This window comes from Talpa europaea (assembly GCF_964194135.1).
Source record: "Talpa europaea genome assembly, chromosome: 6".
Lineage (NCBI taxonomy): Eukaryota > Metazoa > Chordata > Mammalia > Eulipotyphla > Talpidae > Talpa > Talpa europaea.
In genome coordinates, this window is record NC_140072.1 from 42040209 (window position 1) to 42063469 (window position 23261).

The following is a 23261-nucleotide window of genomic DNA, read 5'->3' on the forward strand; positions in this document are numbered from 1 at the left end:
TTTTAAAAATAATTTATTTATTTATATATATTTCACATCATTATTTATTTTTTTAACAATGTTTGCTTTCTTTTCTCAGGTAGTCCCCATAGAATTTCTACCACCGATTTATATAAAAAGTGTGCTATCTACCATATCTAATCTAGACTTAAAAGATGATTTCTGTATCAAATAAAAATGAGCAAGAGCATCTGTTTGCTTCATCATATATAAAGCATCTAGACATCTGCACTATATTGTCTTAAACATCTATATAAACTGAAAAAATAAAAAAGCAAAATGAAATATTAAAAATTGGTACATAGGGGCCTGGCGCTCTCCTGCTGTTGGAAGCCAGCACCCAGCACATAGCAGGTGCTCAGTTCATGTTTTTAAATAGGACTCAGCAGAGTTCTAATGAAGCACTCTCAAGAAAACACAAATCTAAACAGACTTCAGAGAAATAGATCTTTTGTCATGAAAGGGAGCAGAGCTTCTCTAGCTCTATTCATTCTCACCTTTCCTGTCCAAATAATTCTGGTACTGGTCAGAGAACTGTACTAGTCAGAGTTCTACAGAGAAACAGAGACAATGGACATGAAAAGAGAAGGAGAGAGCAAGAGATTTTAAGGAATTTATTCATGTAACTGCAAAAGTTGGAAAATCCAAAACCTGCAAGGTAGATGAGCAGCCTGGAGACCCAGGGAAGAGTTGCAGTTTGCATCCTAAGGCATTCTGCTAACAGAATTCCTTTTTTTCTGCAGGAAAAAAGTCTTTTTTTTTTTTTTTTAATAAATTAAGGCCTTCAACTGATTAGGTGAGGCCCACCCACATTAAAAGTATCCGCTTTAGTCAATCGTTACAGATTTAAACACTAATCTTATCTAAAAAGTACCTTTACAGAAACATCTAGAATAATGTTTTATCAATGATCTGGGTACTGTGGTGGACACATAAAATCATCCATCACAAGGACCGTAACAGCAGGTAAAACAACAAAGCCCCAGGATGAGGGGGAGATAATAAAAGGGCACCTAGATAATGAGAGCTGGGTCCTTCCTCCTTCCTCAGCGGCCTGCAGCCTAGCAGTCAGAAAATGAGCTCTTAGAGCTACCGTGGGGAGCTGCTCTGCTGTCCATAAGACATGGGCCATTCTGGTGGGCAAGAAGGGCAAGAGGTGGCTCCATAAGCCCTGCATCTTATGTTTACCCTTGACGTGACAGGACTCTAAAATGCAAAAACCCCAATGCTTCAGACCTTAGAAAAGGAGATGATGAGGACCCAAAACCGTGTCACATCCAGCTAATTTCGTGTGTGTGTGTGTGTGTGATCTCAAGATTAGTAAATCAAGGAAATATGGAGAGTAATCTGTATTTCAGCAAGACACCTGGCAAGGAAGTTCTAGAGGCCAAGATGGAGAAATACATTCAGTCACAAGTTTAGTAATTTCACAGTTGGTTCAACTGGTCCCAGAATTATGACTGGTGTCACCTGGAGGGCTGTCTCCCTCCTGTCATGTTCCAGACCATCACCCTTGAGGCTGTCCTGTCCACCACTTTTCAGTGACTTGACAATATTATAGTCGGTGTGCTTGTCAGACCTGTACCTGGATTGATAGCATATTCACTGACTGACTAAGAGAACAACAGAAGACTTTGATAATGACTTATATATTCTAAAATGGAGTTTAATAAAGATAAGATTAGATGATGAACTTTTGGGTGCAAAAAAAGCTTAACTTCTTAAGTTTAGAGCAGAGGAGCAGACATTAAAGAAGAAAATATCTTACAAGATTGTAGTAGTAGTAAATGTAATGCAAGCATAACATGGTTACCAGTTAAGCACAAGTTCCCAACATGTCTAACAGGGTCCTATTAGGTGGGAGGTGGTAGCTTATTCTGCTCTGGATTGGTCAGACTTCATCTAAAGCATCTTGCTTCTTTTTTTCTGAGATTCACAGTTTTAGCATAGAAACAGCTGATAACTTTCAGGGGAGAGTGATCAGAGACTTGTTTGTTGATTGGGTTTGAAGTAATCAAGGAACCATGGGCCTGGGTATGTCTTAGAGGGACAAGAGAATGAAAAATCTAATTGTTCTGTACCAAGGGGTAGAACATGGATCAGAAACTGACAAATTTTCAGTAAACAAACTGGTTCAACGAAAACTGGAATTTTCCAGCCATTAAAGATGACCTTGTATCTATTATTGAAAGGGACATCACAGCGTTAAGAGGTTGTATGAGAGGGTTCAGTGGGTCTTCTGTAACCTTGAAGGGGAATCTGGAAAAGAAATAATAACTCTGTGAAATACTACAGTAAGTGCATAGAGTAAAAAGAATGATGTAGCTGATGTTTTCCATGTACCTTCTTGGTATCAAGCTCTGTTAAAGTTTGCATTTGCCACTGGCCACAGTCTCTAAAATGTTTGTTATCGTTTACCTCCATATTATAGACAAAAATGTTGAAATTTTGGGACACAGACTGAACTGTCCAATCTTACATGATTAGTAAATGGTGGATTTGTTCACTCTGATCTGTGAGACTTCAGTGATAAAATGACCAGCACTTTCCAGGGAATAGGGCAAGTGGATTTTGTATTAAGAGCATAAGATGAGGGCCTCCCTGGTGGCGCAGCGTTTGAGTGCTGGGTTGCGAAGCTGCCCGCAGCCTCTGCAGTGCCGGTTCAATCCCCGGCTACTCCCCGGCCACCAGAGGAGGGTCCCACATGGCGTGCAGACCTCTCCTGCCGCCCACTGCTCCCCTCAGCAGTGTACTTCGGTCCTTCTGCCTGTTCTGCTCCCCGCTCTGGCTCTGGTGAATTCTCTCACCCTCCCAAGCTTCTGACTGTACCCAGTGCTTGTATAAATAAATAAATAAATCTTTAAAAAAAAAAAAGAGCATAAGATGGGAGGAAAAGTCTGGGAGAGAGACCTGAGTTGTCTCTCCTGGTCTTTGCCTTAGTCAATTCCTATATGAGTAGAACATGCGGGAGAAATTAAGGGAAGAAAAATGACAAAGTAAAATAAACAAAACCCATAAATCCTGGTCAGAATTTAGGCTGAAAGCATCACCAAAGACAGCCAGTCCTATGGAGGATAATTATATACAATTTGAACTTGAAATGTCTATGGGAAGAAATCATGGAAAGCAAGCCAGATGGAAGTCTTCCTATAATTTGGACAGATTTTCACTGAAAGCAGGAAGTTTCTACCTGCAAGAATGAAGCCGTGTGCAGAAAATCACTAGGTGTCCATGAAAGGAACCAAAACTGGTCAACATCCTGGGTGATCCCAAGATCTGCCCTCTGTCAGAGGGCTAACAGATCAAGATGTTAATCAGGTTCATAGACACTTATCTCAGGAATAGAGGGTCCTACCCAGAGAAGTAGGATCCCCTGTGTTCCCACAAGCCCAAGAACCATATCTCACTTACTTGCAATGAACAATGGGTCAAAATCTGTAGAAATGAAAGTCTGCTATTTGGAACCAGAAAGAGAAGTGACACACCTGCTAGCAGAATTCTGAGTTTTCATAGCTGTCAGAATTCAAGCACAAAGGTGGCAATGAAGAACGTGAATTGAATGTATTTTGTCTTTGTGATCAAACATGAGGACGTTAATTGGCCAAATATTTTAACGACCTGCATAATTTATCCATCAGTGAGATAAAGACATGGAAGTGAGTCTTTTAAATGCATTACTGAAAATAAAATGTCCTGAGCTGAACTGTGTTCCAACCAAAAATTTTTATGTTGAAGTCCTAACCCCCTGTTCTTCTGAAAAGGACTGCATTTGGAAAGAGGACCTTTAAATAGATAATTAAGATAAAATTAGGTCACATGGATGAACCATGCTCCAATATGACTCTCCTTATAACAAGAGATTAGGACACAGACAAGACACAGACACACAGGAAAGACCGAGAATACAAGAAGGTGGTTGTCTGCAAACCAAGGAGAGACCTCACCGAAACCAAACCTACCAACACCTTGATCTTGGAATTCTAGCCTCTAGAACTGTAAGCAAATAAATTTCTGCTGTTGAAGTGATCTAGTGCTTTGTTATGACAGTCCAAGCAAACTAAAGCACATTTCAAAACCACTTTGCCTTTTCTACTTGGTTACAAACAGCTGCAAAATGTCCATGTCTGATATCTCCTGGGCCATCAGACACAACTGAGGCAGCCCCAGCCAGCAAGCAATCAGAAAACCCTCAACCTACATGATCTCAACCAACATGTGAACTTTGATTTCACAAAACTTAGTAATGTCCTCCCAGTGGAATCTTCAATAATAAGAAAAATGGTATAGAGCCAAGATTTCAATATCATGAACACTGAAGTACACAGATACACACACCACAGTTAGCTCAGGGTAGTTGAGGAGAGAAGCAAATGAATTCATGGTTAGTGTCATGATAAGATATGATGGTGGAAAAAGTGCCCAGTATCACAAAAGAAAACCCCAGCTGGAATGATATTAACTCTGCATATGACAGTGATAACATCACTTATCACAAATAAGAATATCCCAAATGGACTTGGCTTTTTAAAACAAGAGCATTTTCTGCTCTTTTGGATCAGCAAAAACCAGCTCACTGAACTGTCTGTTCTGGAATCAGATAAATTTCCACACTGTAGTTGTTAATGACAGGCTACACAGATAATTCAAATCAACCATATGGTTGGGAAATCACAGTTTTCACAGTTTAAGTTCAATTTTCAAGCTCTTCTTCTGAAATAACTTTGGGGGCATACAGTGCATTTTACAAATGCTTAATAGAGTGGCAATTTCTGTGTGACAGATTTTAGAAACCATCAAGTGAAGTGAACCAAGTGGTGGCCTGGCTGGGGCCACGAGGGTTCTCACTGTAACTTCAATATGGGCTCTGAGAATAATCAACACCACTACTCCCACGTGAGAAATTTCAGCATGTTTTGAGAAATGTCAGTTTTGGCAGAAATGTCTTACCAGAGGGCTTTTCCTATTTGCATATTTATGAAGGCCCATGTTCATTTGCATATTTCTTTCTTAACAGGCTTGATGGGAACAAACTCACCTTTTCTACTGAGTTCTGCACCTCTATGCATTCATTCACCAGCCAAATGACACATACTGCCCCTGACGCTCGCACAGCCTGAACTTGCCTGCCTCCATGCCTTTGCACATGCTGGCTTCCGTGCACCTGCACAGCCTGTCACTACTACTACATGTCCAAATCCACCTGCCTCCAAGGCCTTGTCCAAACACTGCCTCCCTTGCTAGCACTGTGAGTCCTAAGGTAAGTTCCATCCTGAAACTTCAGCTCATCTCACCTGAACCCACACCCCAGCCCTCAACCCCCAGCATTTCCTCTTCCTCCTTCAGGCCTCATCGCTTAGGCCTTTCTCCTTTGAGGCTGTAAGTCCTTTCCCCCAGGACCCTTTTCTGGCTCATCACTGAGTCCTCATCAGTATCTATGATTCTTAATGAAATATCTGAGGTTTTTCACTTTATTCAAATCTCATTACTTCCTCATTGCAATGCAGAAATATTTCTTAGTATAATGTGGTGCTCTTTATAATGTAAGCTGACTATATCATGTCTGCCTTTCTAAGTACTAGATCCTTCCATCAGTCTGTCATTCATTGAGGAGGGATTAAAATTTCACTGGTGACATGTCTGCATATGGGACACACTAGGACATAGTCACACATGCACAGGATAAGGTAGCAAGATGGGAATGTACAGAGAATAGAAGCCAACTGGATTTTTTCCAGAGATGGTCCAGAGTTGCTACATTAGGTCCAAATATAAAGCCTCGGTCCAGAAAATACCGTTCTTCAAATGCTCTTTGTTTCATGCATGAACATTAAGCCCCAAAGTCTGCGACTTCCAAACCACAGGGCTTGTTTGAATTATCTACTTAGTCCTTTATTAACAACTTCAACGTGCAAATTTGTGAGATTCCTAGACAAAGAGTTCAGTGAGCGGTGGATTTTGATGGTTCCAAATAACAAGACATTCCCTTTCTCTGAAAGAAACAGATCCAATTGAAATGTTCCCTATTAACTGCATATCACCTAATGCTCCTAGGACTGTCGCAAATGCCCAATAATGATAAGGAATGATGAAACAGTAGTGGTTTGTCCATTCCTGTGAAAGGGCCTATTTAGGCCTCCTGCTTCACCTCCTGCTCCTGGACAAATGGCCAAAGAAACTGGTCACTCAATGCCGGGCAAGAGGGCATGCTGCCATGATGCACTAGGCATGCAGGTGTCCCCAATTGTTATTGGTGGCTACTCACCCTATGCACACTTGAGGGAAGAGGGGAGGGGCCTTTTAATAATATTCTTAATACTTGGGTGGAAAACACTACTTCCAACCCATGCCAACCCTTCACATGGTCAGTCCTTCTCCTGACCCATCTGTACAGACAGCTGTTCTGTTCCGAGTTCTCAAAACGTTGGGGGTGACACAGGCAACCTAGAGTTTCACACCTCAGTCAGCTCTGCAAGCAGACACTTCTGTCTTGATCATGGCTCTCTTGTATACATCTGCTGCCCTAACATGTTCTAGGTCTAGCCCTTCCTGGATATTTCAAGTTTCCGTGCAGAGGGTGCCTTCCAAGAGGGTTGAGAGTCTCCAGTATGCCTCCATTTCAGTTCCTCCCACAAATCAGATTTCTAAAGCTGCACATTCATCATCTTCTCTTCTGCTCAAAACCTTTAAGCAACACACACACACACACACACACACACACACACACCCCAAACATGCTGCCCGCAGCTGAAAGCCCCAAACCTGTCATTTGGTGATCAAGGCTCGAAGAAACTGCCCCAGCCTCATCCTTGTCCTCGTTGTCCTCCCTCCTTTTTCGCCCCCCAAACCTACTCCAGCTGGCCACCCTACACGTGGCCCCTCCGATGATGTGCCCCAGTCATGCCTCTTGTCCCACACAGGGATGTTTTACCATTTTTTAATTTCAATCCAAACATCACTTATCTTTCAGACAACATTCCTTCTGATCTTCCAAAACATTCGTGTTTTGTCCCAAATTGCATTCTTCAGAACTTTAGTCCCGTGAAATTCTCCAAAGAAAGATTCTACCACCATTGACATTTAACATATACCACCATGCCATTCTGGTGATCCACAAAATACACTTCAGGGATTTACAAAGCAAGGCCAAACTTTCTGAATAGTCCTGCCATTAGGAAAGAAAAGGTTTCTCTTGAACCAACCTGGAATTCTCCCATTCTCTATTTGATTGTAGATTCTTTGGGGGCATAGCATTCATTGTTTGTTATTATTCTGCATCAATCCCTGGTATCCCCTTACCTCCAATGTTATCTTCATTGGGAATAACCCATAAACAATTGACCCACAGGTGGCCTGAACATGAAAACAGCAGAGAGGAAGTTTTCTCGAAGCTTCTGCTTCCTATTGAGGCAACCACATTTAAATGTCTTGCATGTTTCATTTCATAAACTACCAGATTCCAAGAACCCTGTCACAGGGCTGCGATTAGTGGACTCTCCATGAAATCCAAACAGTGGCTCACCTGAGAGCTATAGGCCTTGGGAATTTGGGTGGAAAATGGATTGGCATCATGTTCCTGGTGCTTTCTTTGTAACTGAGCAGCAGTATTCCCTCTCAGAGGTAGGAAGGTGCCTGAGCCTAGTGTCAAGATAGTGACAAAAATACCCAAGTCCCTGTATGCTGAGGCCCTCGATGCTTCCCACTAAGGAGGGCCTGAACTTGACAGCATGCAGTGGGGTAGTGAGAGTAGAACCTGGAAAGAATGCGTGATTCCTTCACTCCCCAGGATTGGTGGATTCATTGCAAAGATGGTCTAACAGCTCCCCCCGGAGCCCTGGACTCTTATTCTGTAGACCTTTAAGGTGAGTGAGTGCCTGCGTGAGGGCTGAGCCTGTATTCAGTAGCACAAAGCCCTGCTGTGGGCTGCCTTCTCATCCCTGTGGGTCCTTCTAGTACAGAGAATACAGACCAAGTGCAGCCAGTGACGTGGCTGGAGTTTCTTTAATGAGGATGGAATTTCACTGCAAATTTCCCTCCCCACTCCTTCATTCCATAGTTGCTTTTGGGCCACATTTCATAAATCAGGATCTGCTGTTACATAAGCTGGTAGTCAACAATCCAAGTCACGACAGGCAGCTATGTTGTCTCCCTCTGGCTCCGCCTTCAGGCAGGGGCTCCCTGGTGCACTGTGCTAGAGGACCATGAGCAAGGACTGGGCACTCAGGCAAGAGGGGGGGACCCCTTACAGACATCCAGGCGAGGCTACAGAACACATGAGGCCCAAGTGCAAAACCAGTATGCATAACCCTTTGTTCAAAGACTATTAAAGATTTCAAGAAAACAATATTAGAGCATTAAACCAAGGACAGGCCTTCTGAGCACAGGCCCTGAGCATCACACCCGTGAGACTGGCCCAACCCATATCTGCGATGGACCCAGAAGGGAGAATTCTGGGGACTCAGTGCCACTATAACATCCCCAGAGTAGGGGCAAGACAAGCTACAGCATCCTGGAAAGACGTCTTTGAAAAGGATCTCTCTGGCTGGCCATCCATGGATTTCCACCCTCTTGAACTCTTATGAGATTTGAGACTCCGAGCCTCCCCACCCCGATCTGTTTGACTCAACCTCCACACCTCAGTGAGATTCCCCTCCTGCCTGTAAATTGAGCCCATTTTGGCTCGTTGATCTCTTTACTTTTGAGCACCAGAAAAATTAAGCTTCTTTTTCACCTGGGCTACATGTTTACTTTTCACCACTTCAGGTCAAATTTTTCAATACCACATTCAAACCTGATTCTCCTTGCATAGGCCCCCTGGGGCCTGGCCTGGCCTGGCCTGCATCCAGCATGAGCATCTGCCTTTCTGGGAGCAGATCCCCCGCTGGATTCATTTATTCCAGACTTCCACTTAGTGCTCCACTGACATCTCCCCTCTGCAGTGGCCCTGCAGTTTCTCCACCATGTTCACTGCCAGTTTACCCCCCCCCCCCCATTATCTGCCCTGACCTCTTCCTGTTTCTATCTCATATTCTGTAACAGCTCTGAGTTTCCCTCCATCCTTTACCCTCAGTCACAAGGATGTCCGAAAGACAGGAGGTTTCGTCACTGCACTCAACTCCACTCCAACCACAATTACCTAGTTTATACCTTCTAACTCCTCCAAGATAAAACTTTAAAAGTTAACATCTATTTTTAGCAGAAAGGGGTGGACTGCTTAGTAAATGTTGCTAGAAAAAAACTGTTGTCCATTTAGAGAAAAATTAGATCCCTTACTTCAAATATAAAGAAAAACAAGTCCACGTGTGTGTGTGTATATACATACATACATACATACATATATATATATATATGAATATTTTTGTAATCTAAAGGTAGGAATAAACTTTCTCAGGAAGCCAAAAGCTAAGTGTCAGGAAATAATAAGAGACTAGACTACATCAAAATGAAATATTTCTGTAAAATTAAGGCACAGTAAAAAGAGTAAAAAAGTAAAACAGCAGACTGGAAGAAATCATTTGCACATATATCAAAGGTTTAAAATCTAGAATATTTCAAGAGCTCTCACAGAACAACCAAAAGGAAAAAAAGGAAGGGGAGAAGGGGGAGGGAGAGAGAGGGAGAAAGAGAGAGGAAGAAAGAGAAAGAAAAAGAGGAAGGAAGAAAAGAAGAGACTATATTACCAGGGAAATTTATAAGAGAGCAATTACTAGGCCAATGACTTCCCTTTAACCGGCTCTCCTCAGAACAATCTGCTGGTTTATATATTTGTTTATAAAAGTCGTTATCTCTGAAGGCTGAATTTAAGCCTTTAAATTTTTTTAGTGCATAGTTACAATTTTTTGGGTTTATGTCATGAAACTCTTCAGCGGGAGGACAAATTTTAAATACACCCCTAAGTGCAGAGTCCTTCAGAGAGAGACCAGTTGCAAAGTGACCAAAAAAAAGAGGCAAAAGATGCTAGGTGGACTGTTCTACTCTAAATTGAAAAGAAGATTAATAAAATTATAAATTACTTATACAATTACTATTTGCAGAAGAAATGACTAGAAAGAAACATGCCTGAATAGGAAGTGCAGATTGCTCCAGCAGAGGAAAGCCAGTGAGTAGCACTTCTTCCTAGTCTTTCCTAAAGTCATGACAGCTGTGGGGCTGGGGGGCGGCCCCCAGAGTTCCAGCAGCTCCCTGTCTGTCCTGATGCAGTCACACCGTACCTCTACCTCAGGACACTTAACAACCCACAAACAAAATCTCTTCACGTAGTTTTTGCTTTGTTTCAACTAATGCCCTCAACTTTACAGTAAAAGAATCATTAAAAATTCTAAGGTTGTGTCCTTCCTGGTGGTGCAGTGGGTTGAGTGCTGTGCTGTGAAGCTGTCTGCAGCCTCTGCAGCACAGGTTCGATTCCTGGCCAGCCAGGGAGAGTCCCACATGGTGCGACAGACCTCTCCTGTCTCGCCCGCTGCTCTCCTCAGCAGTGTCTTAGATCCATCTGCCTGTTCTGTTCCCTGCTCTCTGGTGAATTCTCTCACTCTCCAGTGCCTCAGACCTGTACCCCAGTTCTTGTATAAATAAATAAATCTTAAAAAAAAAAAATTCTAAGGCTGGCATGCTTAGCAAACTGCAGTGGCTAGGGACCCCAGATTTGGGATGTGTCCCCTGCCCAGCCACAAGGGCACCCCAGCCAGAGCCCATCTAACGAGTGCCCATTTGGCCAGAGCCTGAATGCCTCCGGCTACCTCTCCCAGCTCATAAAATGGGCCAGGCTCTGCGGACCCTCCCTCTCAGCCCACTCCCCTGGGTGCAAGACGGCAGAGCCCAGCCTGTGCATGTGGGAGCCCGCCCTGCCGGTACCGGTTTTTTTTTTTTCAGAGTGTGAACTCCTCCCCTTCTGACTTTGAAGTCAAGGTTTCACTCTCTTCACGAATACTCATTGCTAAAGGCTACCCTTACTACTAAAATAACTTTCCATGAAATGCTCTGAAAGTGGCTGCTTGACTGTAAATGCCATTATATTATAAGAAATGCCTGAGTCTGGTGTGTGGTTACATCTTGTGTAACTGACTCCACCAGGTTTTCGAGGTGAAAATTGCTCATTTTTGTCATTTCCAAAACCTGACATTCTTTCACTATAATGTGGCAACTTCTCAGTTCTTTAAACTATTTTTTTTCTTTAAGTTCTCATGAATTGACAGTTCCTGTTTTTCTAAACTGCTGGTCGAACGCATGTTTGTGTTAGGCTTATAGTCACTATCGTTCAATAACTAAGAATTGGGGTGAAAAGTCCCTGAAGAAAATATGACTTTGCGGCCCCTCAGGGGTCTCCTCTTTCTGTAAACTGTCATGGGAGTGATGTGTGTTCCAGGGGAGCGAGGGAAAGGAACAGGGGAACGACAATGTGGGTGAAAGTTCCTATTGTTGGGTGAAGTTCTCCGAGTGAAGTCAGCCTGGGCTCCCACTCCTGGGGAGACCATGGTGCTGCGCTGAGAAGGCCTGCCTGGGGACACCCCCTGCCGCCTGCCCCCACAAGAATCCCGTCACATAGAAAGATGAAGAGGGTCTTTTCCTTTTTTTTTTTAAAGCTAAGGTGAAAACCAAATTTCCATTTTCGATAAATTCCATTCTGCATTTCTGCAGTTAAGGAAAAGTCCAAAGAAAGCCAGAACATTCTATCTACGTAAGTGAAAAATGACTCCTTGCATATAGGCTGCTTGCTCATCTACTGTCAGCAGAGGTCTCTAGGGTGACTAGTCTATGCTGAGCTGGTCCTGGGCTCAGAAGCTGCTTGGGGAGACACCGCCAGGCCCTGTAGAGATGCACTGTATTAGTGCCCTAAGGCACAAAGTACAATAAATTAAGCGGCTTAAACCACAGAAATTTATTCTCACATTTCTGGAGGCTGGAAACCTGAGCTCAGGAGTGCGGGCAGGGTCACACTCCTTGTAAGGCACCAGGGAAGGATCTGTTTCAGCCTCTCTTCCAGCTTCTGGGTAGGGGCTGGCTTGTGACAGCTCAAGTCTAATCTTCATGAGGTACACACTCCATGTACAAGTCTGTGTCCAAATTTCCCTTTTCATGAGAACACCCTATTCCAGTGTGATCTCATCTTAACCAAATACACCTGTGACGACCCTATTTCAAAATGAGGTCTCATTGTGAGATACTGTGGAGTGGGGGTTTGGGGGCAAGACTACAACATATGAATTTGGGGGAGACACAATTCAACTTACAAAACATGCAGAGGCCCTAAATAATGACTCACAAAGTCTGGTCTCCTACTCACTTTTTGTCATTTCCTCCACTAGTTGCTTCCTTCAAACTCATTCCCCTGAAAGTAGTCGACCTTCTTAATAAACACAGGCCCTTTGCCTTTTCCTCCTTCCCCTGCCCACCACATGTCATCGTCTTTGCTAAGAAGTCAAACGAATGGCTTTTAAAGTGTTGAATTCCATACAGCTCAAAATCTTGCTGCTGATTACCAGGGTCCCCCTCAGGAAGAGCCTCTCGGAGGGCCCTGCTCACCAGCCTGGCCTCTAAGGAGGCTGTCAGGCGTCAGCAGGGATATCCAGCCTCCCTGCACCCCTTTGCTGTCTTCCGTCCCTCCACCCCCTGGTAAAATCCAGGAAACCCCTAGGACCTGGGACTACTGTGAGGACAGCAGTCTGCTACGAAGCTGACTGTGGCAGTGAGCCGAGCTGCCTGCTTAGGCTGGAACTCTGGCTCCCCCACTTGTTAGCTATGAGGCCTCAAACTCTCCTTCCTCTCTGAAGAATGGGATCATCAGTTAGGGTGATTCAGTGAGTTAAAATGTGAGACACTGAAGAATAGTGCCTGACGCAGAGTCAGTGCTTATAAAAAGTCAGCCATGGCCACATAGGATACCTCTCTGCTTCAGCCAGAGCACTGCATAGGGGAGGTTTGCTAAAAGAAGTCTTGATTCTCTGGACACTCGGTTTCCATTCCTTCATTGATCTGTTTTGTAAATACAATTTGGTGTTAAGTGACCCTGGAAGACCAGGTCCCTCATGAAGCACAAGGTGCCCGAGCCACTGTTCTCTATTCTGGCTGTCCACCTGACTCTAACACCAGCCCCTGAGAAACAGGCTTAGAATAGCAGCCTCTGATGATGACAACCTGCCCCTCTGAACCCTGGTGCTTCATGGGTAAGGGGAGCTCACACAAGGTCCCTCCTGCCATTGTCCCATGGCCCAGGATGCCTGGATAAGTGCAGGCTCCACCTAAGGACACAGCAGAAGGGGAAACTCACTGACCCCACTTGAGCCCTGAGCTTCAGCAGCCAGAAGCTAATTGCTGTGCTTAGATCATGCTAGCCAATTCTTTTGAAAAAACAAAAGTGGTTTAAGAGCAATGCATTTGTAAAGTTTTGCTGGAAAATAGGGGGGGGGGGAGAAAAAGGTCCATTCTACTCTTTGCTTATACTTGCATAAAAAACTCTGGGCAGATAGGTAAGAAACTAAGAAAAGGGTTATGGAAGGGCAGTCACGAAAACAGGGTGGGAACCTGGGTAGGGTATACTTTTCCTAGACACCTTTTGATAGTTTCACTTTTGAACCTTATTTAAACAAATTAAGGCTGGAAACTCTTTTCCCCATTCACATACTTTCAGATTAAAAGAGCCTTTCTTGATGCCCATCTCAAGAGATGCTAAAAAGCATCTACTGAAGGCCAGCACCACCTGTGACAAGGGTCACTTTGCAAGTGACCACCTGAGCCTGCCAATGGCTGGAGAGGCTCCCCATGATGAACCATGGAGCTTCTGGAGACACTCCCTGAGGCCATGGAAGAACGGCTTTGGCAGGGGTCACTGAGAAAAGGTGTCCTCTTTTGGAGATAATTTATGTGAATGATCCTAAAGGACTTGAATCCAGATGTGGTCCTAGAAATTGGAATTCAGTGATGTCTAATGTTCAGTCTATTGAAGATTCATGGTGTTTTAGATGAGACTGGGAATTCCAGCGCTGCCTTGAACTGTGCAAGGTTTATCTCTTAAAAGCTTCAGTTTGCTCCTCTGCAATGTGGACCAGTAGTGTCCAACCCTTATGAATGGACAGATAAACGGTTCAATGAACTTAGAAATGTAAATCCAGCACATACCAGGCCCACTGAAGTCTCCCCATCAGCATTAGTTTCTCCACCCCTTACTACTGGCAGGAGGACCTTTTTAAACTTAATTGATTCAGTGCATAAAGTTTAAAGGAATGGTTAATCTCCTCTAGACCTGCTGAGATGTAAATTAAGCCTCTGACCTGAGAACACAGCAGTTCCACTTTCTACCAGTAGAACACAAAGTAATTATCAATGCTCTTTGGAGTCTGGGGCGTTCTGTTTTCTAAAATAGGAACAATCCATTTTAATAAGATGTCCATCACCTGCCACTGACTATTCATTTTCACAGGAAGCAGTAGAAAGTAGAGTTGGAGGGTTCTAGTAACTTTGGCACCAGGTGAGGAGAGGACCAACCAAGGGGGTGCTACTTGAAAGACTGTCCAGGGGTGGCTGCCATTTGACCCCTCTCCAGTAACAGTTCCTGTTCTATCCCAGTGTCCCCGAGATGGATTCAGCCAGTGAGCTCAGAGCCGGGGATGCCCACTTGGGTGGGTGAGACTGCCGGAAGGTTCACTTTCTCACCCAGAACCTCCTGGCGTGCAGTCACCTCTCGCGCTGCTGGGTGGCAGTCTGCACTCACTCAGCCTCACCTCTCTCTTCCGCAGAGCTTAATCTGAGCAGGCACTTCTGGGGACTTCAAAAGGACCTCTGTACAGAGACAACCACCGGTCTGTCTGTCAGGCCGGCTTGGTGGCGCCAGCTTGAAAGGCATATCTGAAGCGAATCAAATATATTCAGCCCACAAACTGAGGATGTAACCATGTACGAACTAAAAACAACTACCATCGGCAGACAAAAAGCGTTCAAATGTTCTAGATGTTGAAGGTAACTTACAACAAATGTCTCTTTGACAGCTGCCCAGTGGTTAACTAGCACCACCCAAACAGCTCTGAGCTTCAGGATGGGGGAAAGACAAAGCAGGAGAGAAGGAGGTGGTTACCCACAAAAAGTCTGCTGAGCAGCAAGATGATTGCTACCTGCCGCGTGTCAATGGACCATATCATATATTTGACTGAAAAATGTTTCACTGTCTTTCCATCCACATCCGTGAAAACCTGTACACGAGGTGAGATGTTCACATTCAGGGAGGGACCCTAGCATGTCAGGTGCTGCCAATCTTGAAGTCGCCCCCTGTTGGGCCACAGGTGTCTGCTCTGCTCCACGCTCACCAAAGGCCTTCGGTGAAAACGCCAAGGGGATTCCTCTCCAACTTGCACATCATGTAAGGCCAAGTCTTTTGTATTGAGAGAATGGATGGCCCCAATCTGGGACTAGGGATAATGTGAAGTTCTATTTAGGTTTAAAAAAAAAAAATAAAAATCAAACAAAAAAGTCAGCACTTGAAATTCCAAATGAGGGAGCTGTGGCAGGACTGCCAGATGACTGCGAGTACAGTTGGGTCCAGCAGCCCAGAGTTAAGGCTGCCGAACAGTTCACTCCCACAGTGCCCTTCAAGAGCCAGGGGTAGAAGGAAGGGCTTGAATATGAGAGCTGATGTCCATGCCTTTGAAAAGGCTCTGAAGAAGCTTGTGCTGTAATTCAGCCGTTTTAGGGACAGAATAATTGGTAATGAATGTGTTGGGTTATGACATATTATGACCATGGTTCTGGCCAAGCGGCTTCAGGGCTAAGGGAGCAAGTGCCAGAAAACAAGCTTTGATGATTTATGGAACCACTTCTCAGTGTGCTTTGCAGTGATGGGTAGACTGTCTCTGGAAGGAAGGTGGGGCTTATGTATAGACTAGATGACCACTGAGGGTCTCACTTAGAGGGGCTGCTGTGGTGGGCCATGTCCTTCAAACCAATGCATGCAAAGTGAACAGCCTTTGTAATGATACTGACTCCAAGTTGGGTGGCTGAGCGCCCATCTTGTGGGCTGCCTTATCCACACAGAGGGTCACAGAGGTTCAGTGACTTTCTCAATGCCCCACAGCATAAAAGAAGAACTGGGACTCTACTCCTGCTGTCCTATTCATATGGGAAACACAAGGCAACATACAGATGCACAAATCTATTCTCCTCAGATATCTACTCAAATGTCTTCTCATCAGACAGACTTTCAGAGACCTCCCTAGAGCTACACAGCACCCTTCTCAGAGCCACGTTAGCTTATAACGCGCCTACAGAGGTCACAGTGAACATTTGTTGAAAAATGAATGAGTACAATTGGGGATGGACGATTGAATCTCTTTCTGCTAACTGTCTAGGGAGCTAATATTCCCCCTGGGCCTGGAGAAAAGGAAGTGTGGAGGCAGGAATAAATGGCAAAAAGTCACTGATTCCAATAATAGCTAATACAATTGACCACCTACCATGTACAGCACTTTCCTAAGAATTTTTCATGTGTAATTCCTCACACGCTCAAAACAACTTTCTGTGGTAATTGCTGCTGTACTCCCATTTGACAGATTAGGGAACTGAAGCCAGTGGGTGCTGGGTAACTTGCTGTGCAGTGAGTACCTAGCTGAGCTGAGGTTCAGCTCCTGAAGTGGCACCATGGCCTCCCCAGCGACAGGCAGAAGGTGCAGGGAACTAGAACAAACAGCTCTGTGCCTGGGCAGTGGCCAGGAGCAAGCTCAGGGAGCTGGGGGGTGGCAGCCTGTCTCAGCTGTAACTCCACACTGCCGAGCTGCAGCTGTGCTGAACCGGAGCAGGCCTGACCTGGGCTGCTGCCTTCTGCCCCATCCAGTTCTCCTCCCCACTGTTTGTGTTTCCAGACCATTATGACTGAAACTGGTTTACTGCTTCTCTATTAAAAAGCCAAAAGCCACACTTAGGGAATTTGTAGGAGCTCAGTGACAGGGACTAAGCCTGAGCTTTCATTATTCCAATCTAATTTGTCCTAGAGTGGCTTTATACAAACAGAACAAGGATGTCTGTCCCCAACAGGAAAGATCATAATCAAATTAACACAAACTGGGATAATCTGGCCATGTGCTCCTCACTGAAGCTCTTCACTCCCAAGAAACTGTCAAAGCAACTGGCAGAAATACTCTGCCAGGTGTTGCCCTGGCGCCTTCTCTGAACAGGCCCATCACCTGGGTATTTGTGGCCCTGAGAATTGCTTAAGGTTTCATCCCCAGGTCCCCCAGAGATGGGAACAGTGAGGCCTGCACGAGCCACTCCAAGTGGCAGAGGCCAGGACACCTTCCTGCAGCTGCTGGCCTAAGGGTTCACCACATGGGAGGGCCCCCCAGCCCTCAGAGACTGACGGTGAGCAAAGGCCTGCCTCAGCAGATCTGAGGCACTCAATTCAGCCACTTCTCCCCAAGTGCTCCATCCTACCCAGGGTGACAGCCCAAATTTCAAAGCCCCCCAGATCAAGAAACAGGACCCCAGATCTGTGCTGTCCAATAAGGTAAGTGCTGGACACATGTGGCAATGTACAGTTAAATTTCAATTATTTGAAATCAAAGAAAAATTTCAAATTCATTCCTCTGTCACACTAGTGCTCAGCGGTCACATGTGGCTTGTGGCTAGTTATCAGATAGCCCAGACTGCCAACACCTCCATCATCGCAGAAAGTTCTGTTGGACAGTCCTGCTCCAGAGAGTTTGGGAAGACATGAGAAAAAGCCATGCAATTCCCATAGGTCTCCGAGAGTGTTTCTGCCTCTTCTGCTATTGCTGCTCTTTCTTGCTCCCCTCTAAGCTAGTAGAGGCCCAGCATTGTCCACAGGCAGCACGAGGGGCACACGGAGCCCCCACTGGACACTGCTTGGGACCACTTCAGAGACTGGCTCACCCCATGGCCACAGGAGCAGGGGCACATTTCCAGTGAGGGGTTGTGGTGGGGGGAGGACAGCTGGGGCAGGGACCTGATTACCTCTGGAGCCACACCCATGCTGAGTCTTCTGGTGCTGAAGTAACAATCATGGGGACACCTCAAATAGCAGATCCCCCCAACCCTGTTTTCTGGCACCACATAACCTTAAGATTATGACTGTAGGAGTATTGGGACAAGCAAGCATCCCCAATAATGACAGAATCTGAGTTTCCCTATAGCCAGGTTGAGGGAGTGAGTGGGTGAAACTGGAGTTGATTTAATGCGAATTAGGCATTTAAAGAATAAATGAGTGTTGTATTTTTGATACCTTAGCAATGTAGACTGCAGTTCCTATCCACTAAACAAATCAACTGGAGTAGGGAATAACAGATAATGAAATAAAAATAGGCACACGATAGACAAATCTGCTGTGAAAATCCTTTTCATTTCCAAAACTCACATTGTGCTGTGGCTGGCAAGACCCATCAGCAATCCACCAGAGACCCAACAGCCTGCTACCCTCAGGGTGCCTGTGGACCACCCACAGTCCAGAGGCGCCCCTCCAGGGACTGGCCCTCACTCTCCATGATCGAGTCCCTTTGTGGGTGCTCTCACCCGCCCCCCAAGACTGACTTCTGCATGGATCACAGAGAGGATGGACCTGGGTCCATAATACTCTTAAAATGCTTTAGTTTACTTCAAAACCTGAAAAAAGAACCTGAGTTATAATGAAAATAAAAATGTAACAATGAATTCAGCCTGAAAACCATTCATCTTTTTAACAAGACAGTAGTAGTATGTTTTTTCCTGAGTAAGGGGGCCATGAAGGCAAGAGTATCAGGGTTCCCGGAAGTCACAGTGCAACCCTGAGCCGGAGACACAAAGGCAGCCCCTCCAGAGAAGGAACTCTGACACCCAAATAGACTCTTGTTGACCTGCAAATTGAATTGTAGCAGCAAGTTCTCCCTCTGCTTCACACAGGTAAACTCACTCTGAAAATAGTCACATCTCCAGAAAAAGCACCTGGCCTCCCAGAGGCCTGTGACCACCTACTCATGATCCTTAGCACTGGCTTCCGGGCTCCAAGTTACCTGGCTTCAGCAAGGCTGCTGAAGCTCCAGCTATCACTTTTGTATTCCACACAAGAGGAGGGAGGGCAGAGGAAGACAAATAGTAAAGCCTCTTAGATGTCAGGCTCCTTTAAGGGGCCTCCCTACTGTCTCCAATTATCTCTTGCAGCCTCTGTCTTTCTTTAGCACCCCTGTCTGTAAGGAGCTGAGCTGGAAGAGGAAGACACAGGACATAAGATGGCACATAGCAAGGAAAGCATAAGAGGGGCCTCAGATCCAAGGTGCACCTAACAGCACACACCTCTCCTCCTAACCCGTCCTCTCCCCACACATCCTCAGCATCCTGCTAGCACCACTAGGGCTGGTGTGAGTGAAGGATGCGACAGTCACCCTTTTTCTGGTCTTTGATAGGGTTGAATTATGTGAATAAATTCCTTGCCCTTGGGGTAGGAACTCTTCCACTTCAGCCTTTCTGTTCTTTGCTGGAATGTTGCTTAACTTTGAAGCCAGGTCTGGGTGGTTTCCTTGCTGCAGTCTGGAAGAGTGTGATCCCGACTCAGGAGGATGGGATTTCCGGAAGAGCTGACTGCGAGGGAAGGCAGACATAGCTGAGATTCCTAGTGTGTCCTCCTCTGTGCAGAAATATGCTCAGTTTGGACTTGAGTCTACAATTTGTGCCCCGTAGGCAAGAGGTGAAGGACCCTTTGCCCCTCCAGTCAGCCTCCTGGGTCACTCAGGCCCAGGATGATGGTCTGATACTATTGAACTTATGTCTATTTAATCAGAAATACATAAAAAGGAGAGACCTTGTCTGCTTGTTCAGCCCTACAGAGTGATGGGTTTAAAATTGAGTTCCTCAGTTTACTAACAGTGTGACCTTAGACATCACCCTTAAGCCTTCTGTGTCCCCAGTTCCCCATCTAGACAATGGGGATGATAATAGAACCTGCTCACAGTTCTGTGAGAACTAAGTGAGGCACTAAGTGTGAAGCATCTTGAGAAGTACCTGGTACCAAATAAGCACTTAATAAACAGAGTGTTTGAATTCTCATTATTTCTTTGGATTAATGGTAAATATTTGCTAAATGCATGAATAAAAAGAAATCCTATTTAGATATAACACAAAACCAAACACATGATTTCTGTCCCTTTGAATGCCTTCCTCCAAGTTCAAAGAACTTGAAGTCACTTTGTGCCTCTCCTGATACTTCCAGTGAAAAGCAATGTGGTTAATTTCACAAAATAAACCTTGGTCATACTGAAGCTAAGTGACTTGTCCCCTAGTCCACTCACAGGGCTTCAAATGCTGTAAAATATAAATCCAGCTGTCTTCAGGAGCACTCTGCTGTGGAGATTGCTTGTTGCCCATCCAATATCCATATTCTTCTACTTCTTTTGTTATTGATAGCAACCTCTATGTTGTTAGGGGAAGCAGTGTAACCAGTGGAAAAATAAACTCAATTTCCCAGGCTTCTTTACTGATAGGGTAACCAATGAAAGACATAGGCTAGAAGGATTAGTTGGGGATTCTAAGAAATTCTTCAAAGAAGCCTGACCTCTAGGATGCTTAAACTTTTGCCCCACTCCCCAGCCCCCACTACCTTTCTTCCTCTTGTGTGGAATGCAGATATGACAGCTGGAATTCCAGCAGCCTCTTGGATCCTTAAGAAAACTTTGAGGAAAGAAGTCAATGCTAAGATGGCAGAACAGCAAGATGGGTAAACTGGCTGTCCATTGACCTTTGTCCTGGGCAGCCTGCCTAATATCTTTTTAAATTTGTAAAAGGGTAGGGTAGACATTAGGACTAAAAACGCTCTTGGCTGTTGCCTGCTTCTTGCCTGAGCTCTGTGGTCTAACCAGAACTGCCCTGAACCAGTGAGGAACCCAATCCTTTCCTAGCAGCCCAGGGCCAAGCACATGACGATGACTGCCCAGCCCACAGTACTGTGGGTAAGAAGGCCCCCTGAATTATGAAGCAAGTGGCATAGCAAAAAAGACTCCCCAGAAATTGTCACCCTTTACAATGGACTGACGTAGTGCAGCCAGCACTTCACAACCCAAGCCTGAGTTCCCAGAAAGGAGACACACATGCGCTGACAGGCCAATGGGGTAGGCTGAACCAAGGCACACATTTGGTACCACGTTGGGGGCCTGCAGAGTAAAGTGTGAAGGTTTGACTTCTGAGGCATGATCTTGAATTATCTCCAAAATTGGCAAAGAAAGGCCATGTTTGTTCTGCTGAGTTTTAAGAGTATCTTACTTAATATTTTCAATATGAGTCAGCTCCATAAACTGTGATGATTTTCAAATAATTTCAGAATGTAGAAGCTGACTGTAGCTGGCTTTAGACAGGAAGTGTGAGTACACAGCCAGCTGCTTCCACCTTGGGGGAAGATATGAACCAGTGGTCCTGAATTTTTTGGTCTATGGCCTCAGCCTGGTGGATTACCTGCAGAACCATCCTGGTCCCCTGCTCTGCCTGACTCTCCCCTACTGATGGAGGCAAGAGGCTCACCCGTCTTTGATGCACTCTTTGAAGTATCTGCTCTGCCTGATATATATGCTGGGAATCCTGGACCTCAAGTGAGTGAAGTAACCGGCCATCCTGCCTGTCTTCCAGGGTGTGTGTGTGTGTTTGTGTGTGTGTGTGTGTGTGTGTTGGGAGGGAGGGAGTTTGAGGTAATGCATAGAAAGTTACTACCAAGTGTTTGAGATTGTCCTTATCATGAGGACTTGTGCTGAAAAGCATAATGACGGTGCTAGTGACCGTGACATCTGGAATCTCAGGTTTTCCTGGGGAGAAAAAGAAGCATTTCCCACTTAGCTAATCAATACATGTAGAACATGCCATGTAATTAATGACACAGAGAGGATCTCACTTCAGGGTCCTGAGACCTCACTCCTGTGGATGCCCCCAGAGCAGAGGGTCCAGGTAGATAGAAAGGTACCTGTCTTTCTGCATCAGTGAGTGCATACTGAAGAGTCGTTGAGTCTCCCTATGACCTGTGTGCTAATCATCATCACACATCTTTATAAAAACTCACAAGGCAGGTGCTATTATATCCACATTTCCCCATGAGGAAGGTCACTTGCCCAACACAAGGGTGAACTCACCATAGAGCCACAGGTCTCAGGGATACATCTATTAGATACCACAGAAACCTCTATGCAGGAGACAAGGAGAGCCCGGGTTGGGTTGTGCAGGGGGGCTAGTGAGTGGGAGGCAGGGTCAGCACACGATAGGCCAGTTCTTGTCTGGAAGTGCCATGACAACAGGGAGATGGGAAATTTCTAGATGCCATCAAATCACCAGCATTTTCTTTTTGCAGTAGATGCCCTTTTAAAATATCTGCTCAATTTCTCTTATAGAATGCTTCCCTCTTTATCCCCTGCCTACACCCACAATTAGACTGAGCTCCTTTACATAGTTGGAAAAGTAAGACTAAGCAGCAAATCATAATAATTAATGCTCTATTTTCAGACATATCCATGTCCTTATTTCTGGCCTTTCAAAATAACTCTTTCTCCTGATTACAAAAGTGATAATATCCATTCATCACAGGCCTATTTCTCATAGGAAAGACATGAGTCCTAGCAGCATCTGTACAACTGCTTGAATTCTACATGAAAGAATACAATCAATGTCTAGGATGAAATAAGTCTCTTGAAAAACACTTCTCAACAGCCCTTAAAAAAGACACAGGTCTGGGGAGAAACATGTCCATTAATTGGCATTTTCTCAAAATGGGGACAAGAGAAAGTTCTGGTGTACATGAGCCACAGGGCACCATCTAGGACCTTCACCCTTGGATGGGTTCTTCCTTTTATGAAAATGGCATTTATCTGAGTACCCAGAGAGTGGCTGGCCTGGTCTCCTGCTATGGACACCCCCGGTATCTGCCTTGGGAGGCCCTAGAATTGACCCTTGCATGGTTGCGACTCTCAGTCTTGGGATAACTATTGACTGTGTTGGAATCTCAGATCTTGCTTGAAAAATCATGGTGCAAAATCAGGAGCCTCAAGTCAAGTGCCTTCAGAGTCCAGGTGAGGAAATCAGCCTGTAGAAAACATAGATGGAGGTGGAGTCCCATCTGTGTCCAGACCCTGTTGCAAGCACTGGGTGGATGCTAACTCTCTAAGCAGCCCCCCAGCAGTCCTTTTGGCACCTGAGCTTGGCTTCTGTGTGTCCCCTCTAAGTGTGCTAGCACAGATCAGCTGGATCTGTAATGGAAGAACATGGGACCCACAGTTATCTAAATCCGGAAAACCAATCCTGGACATGCCAACAGAATTTGATGGAGAGAG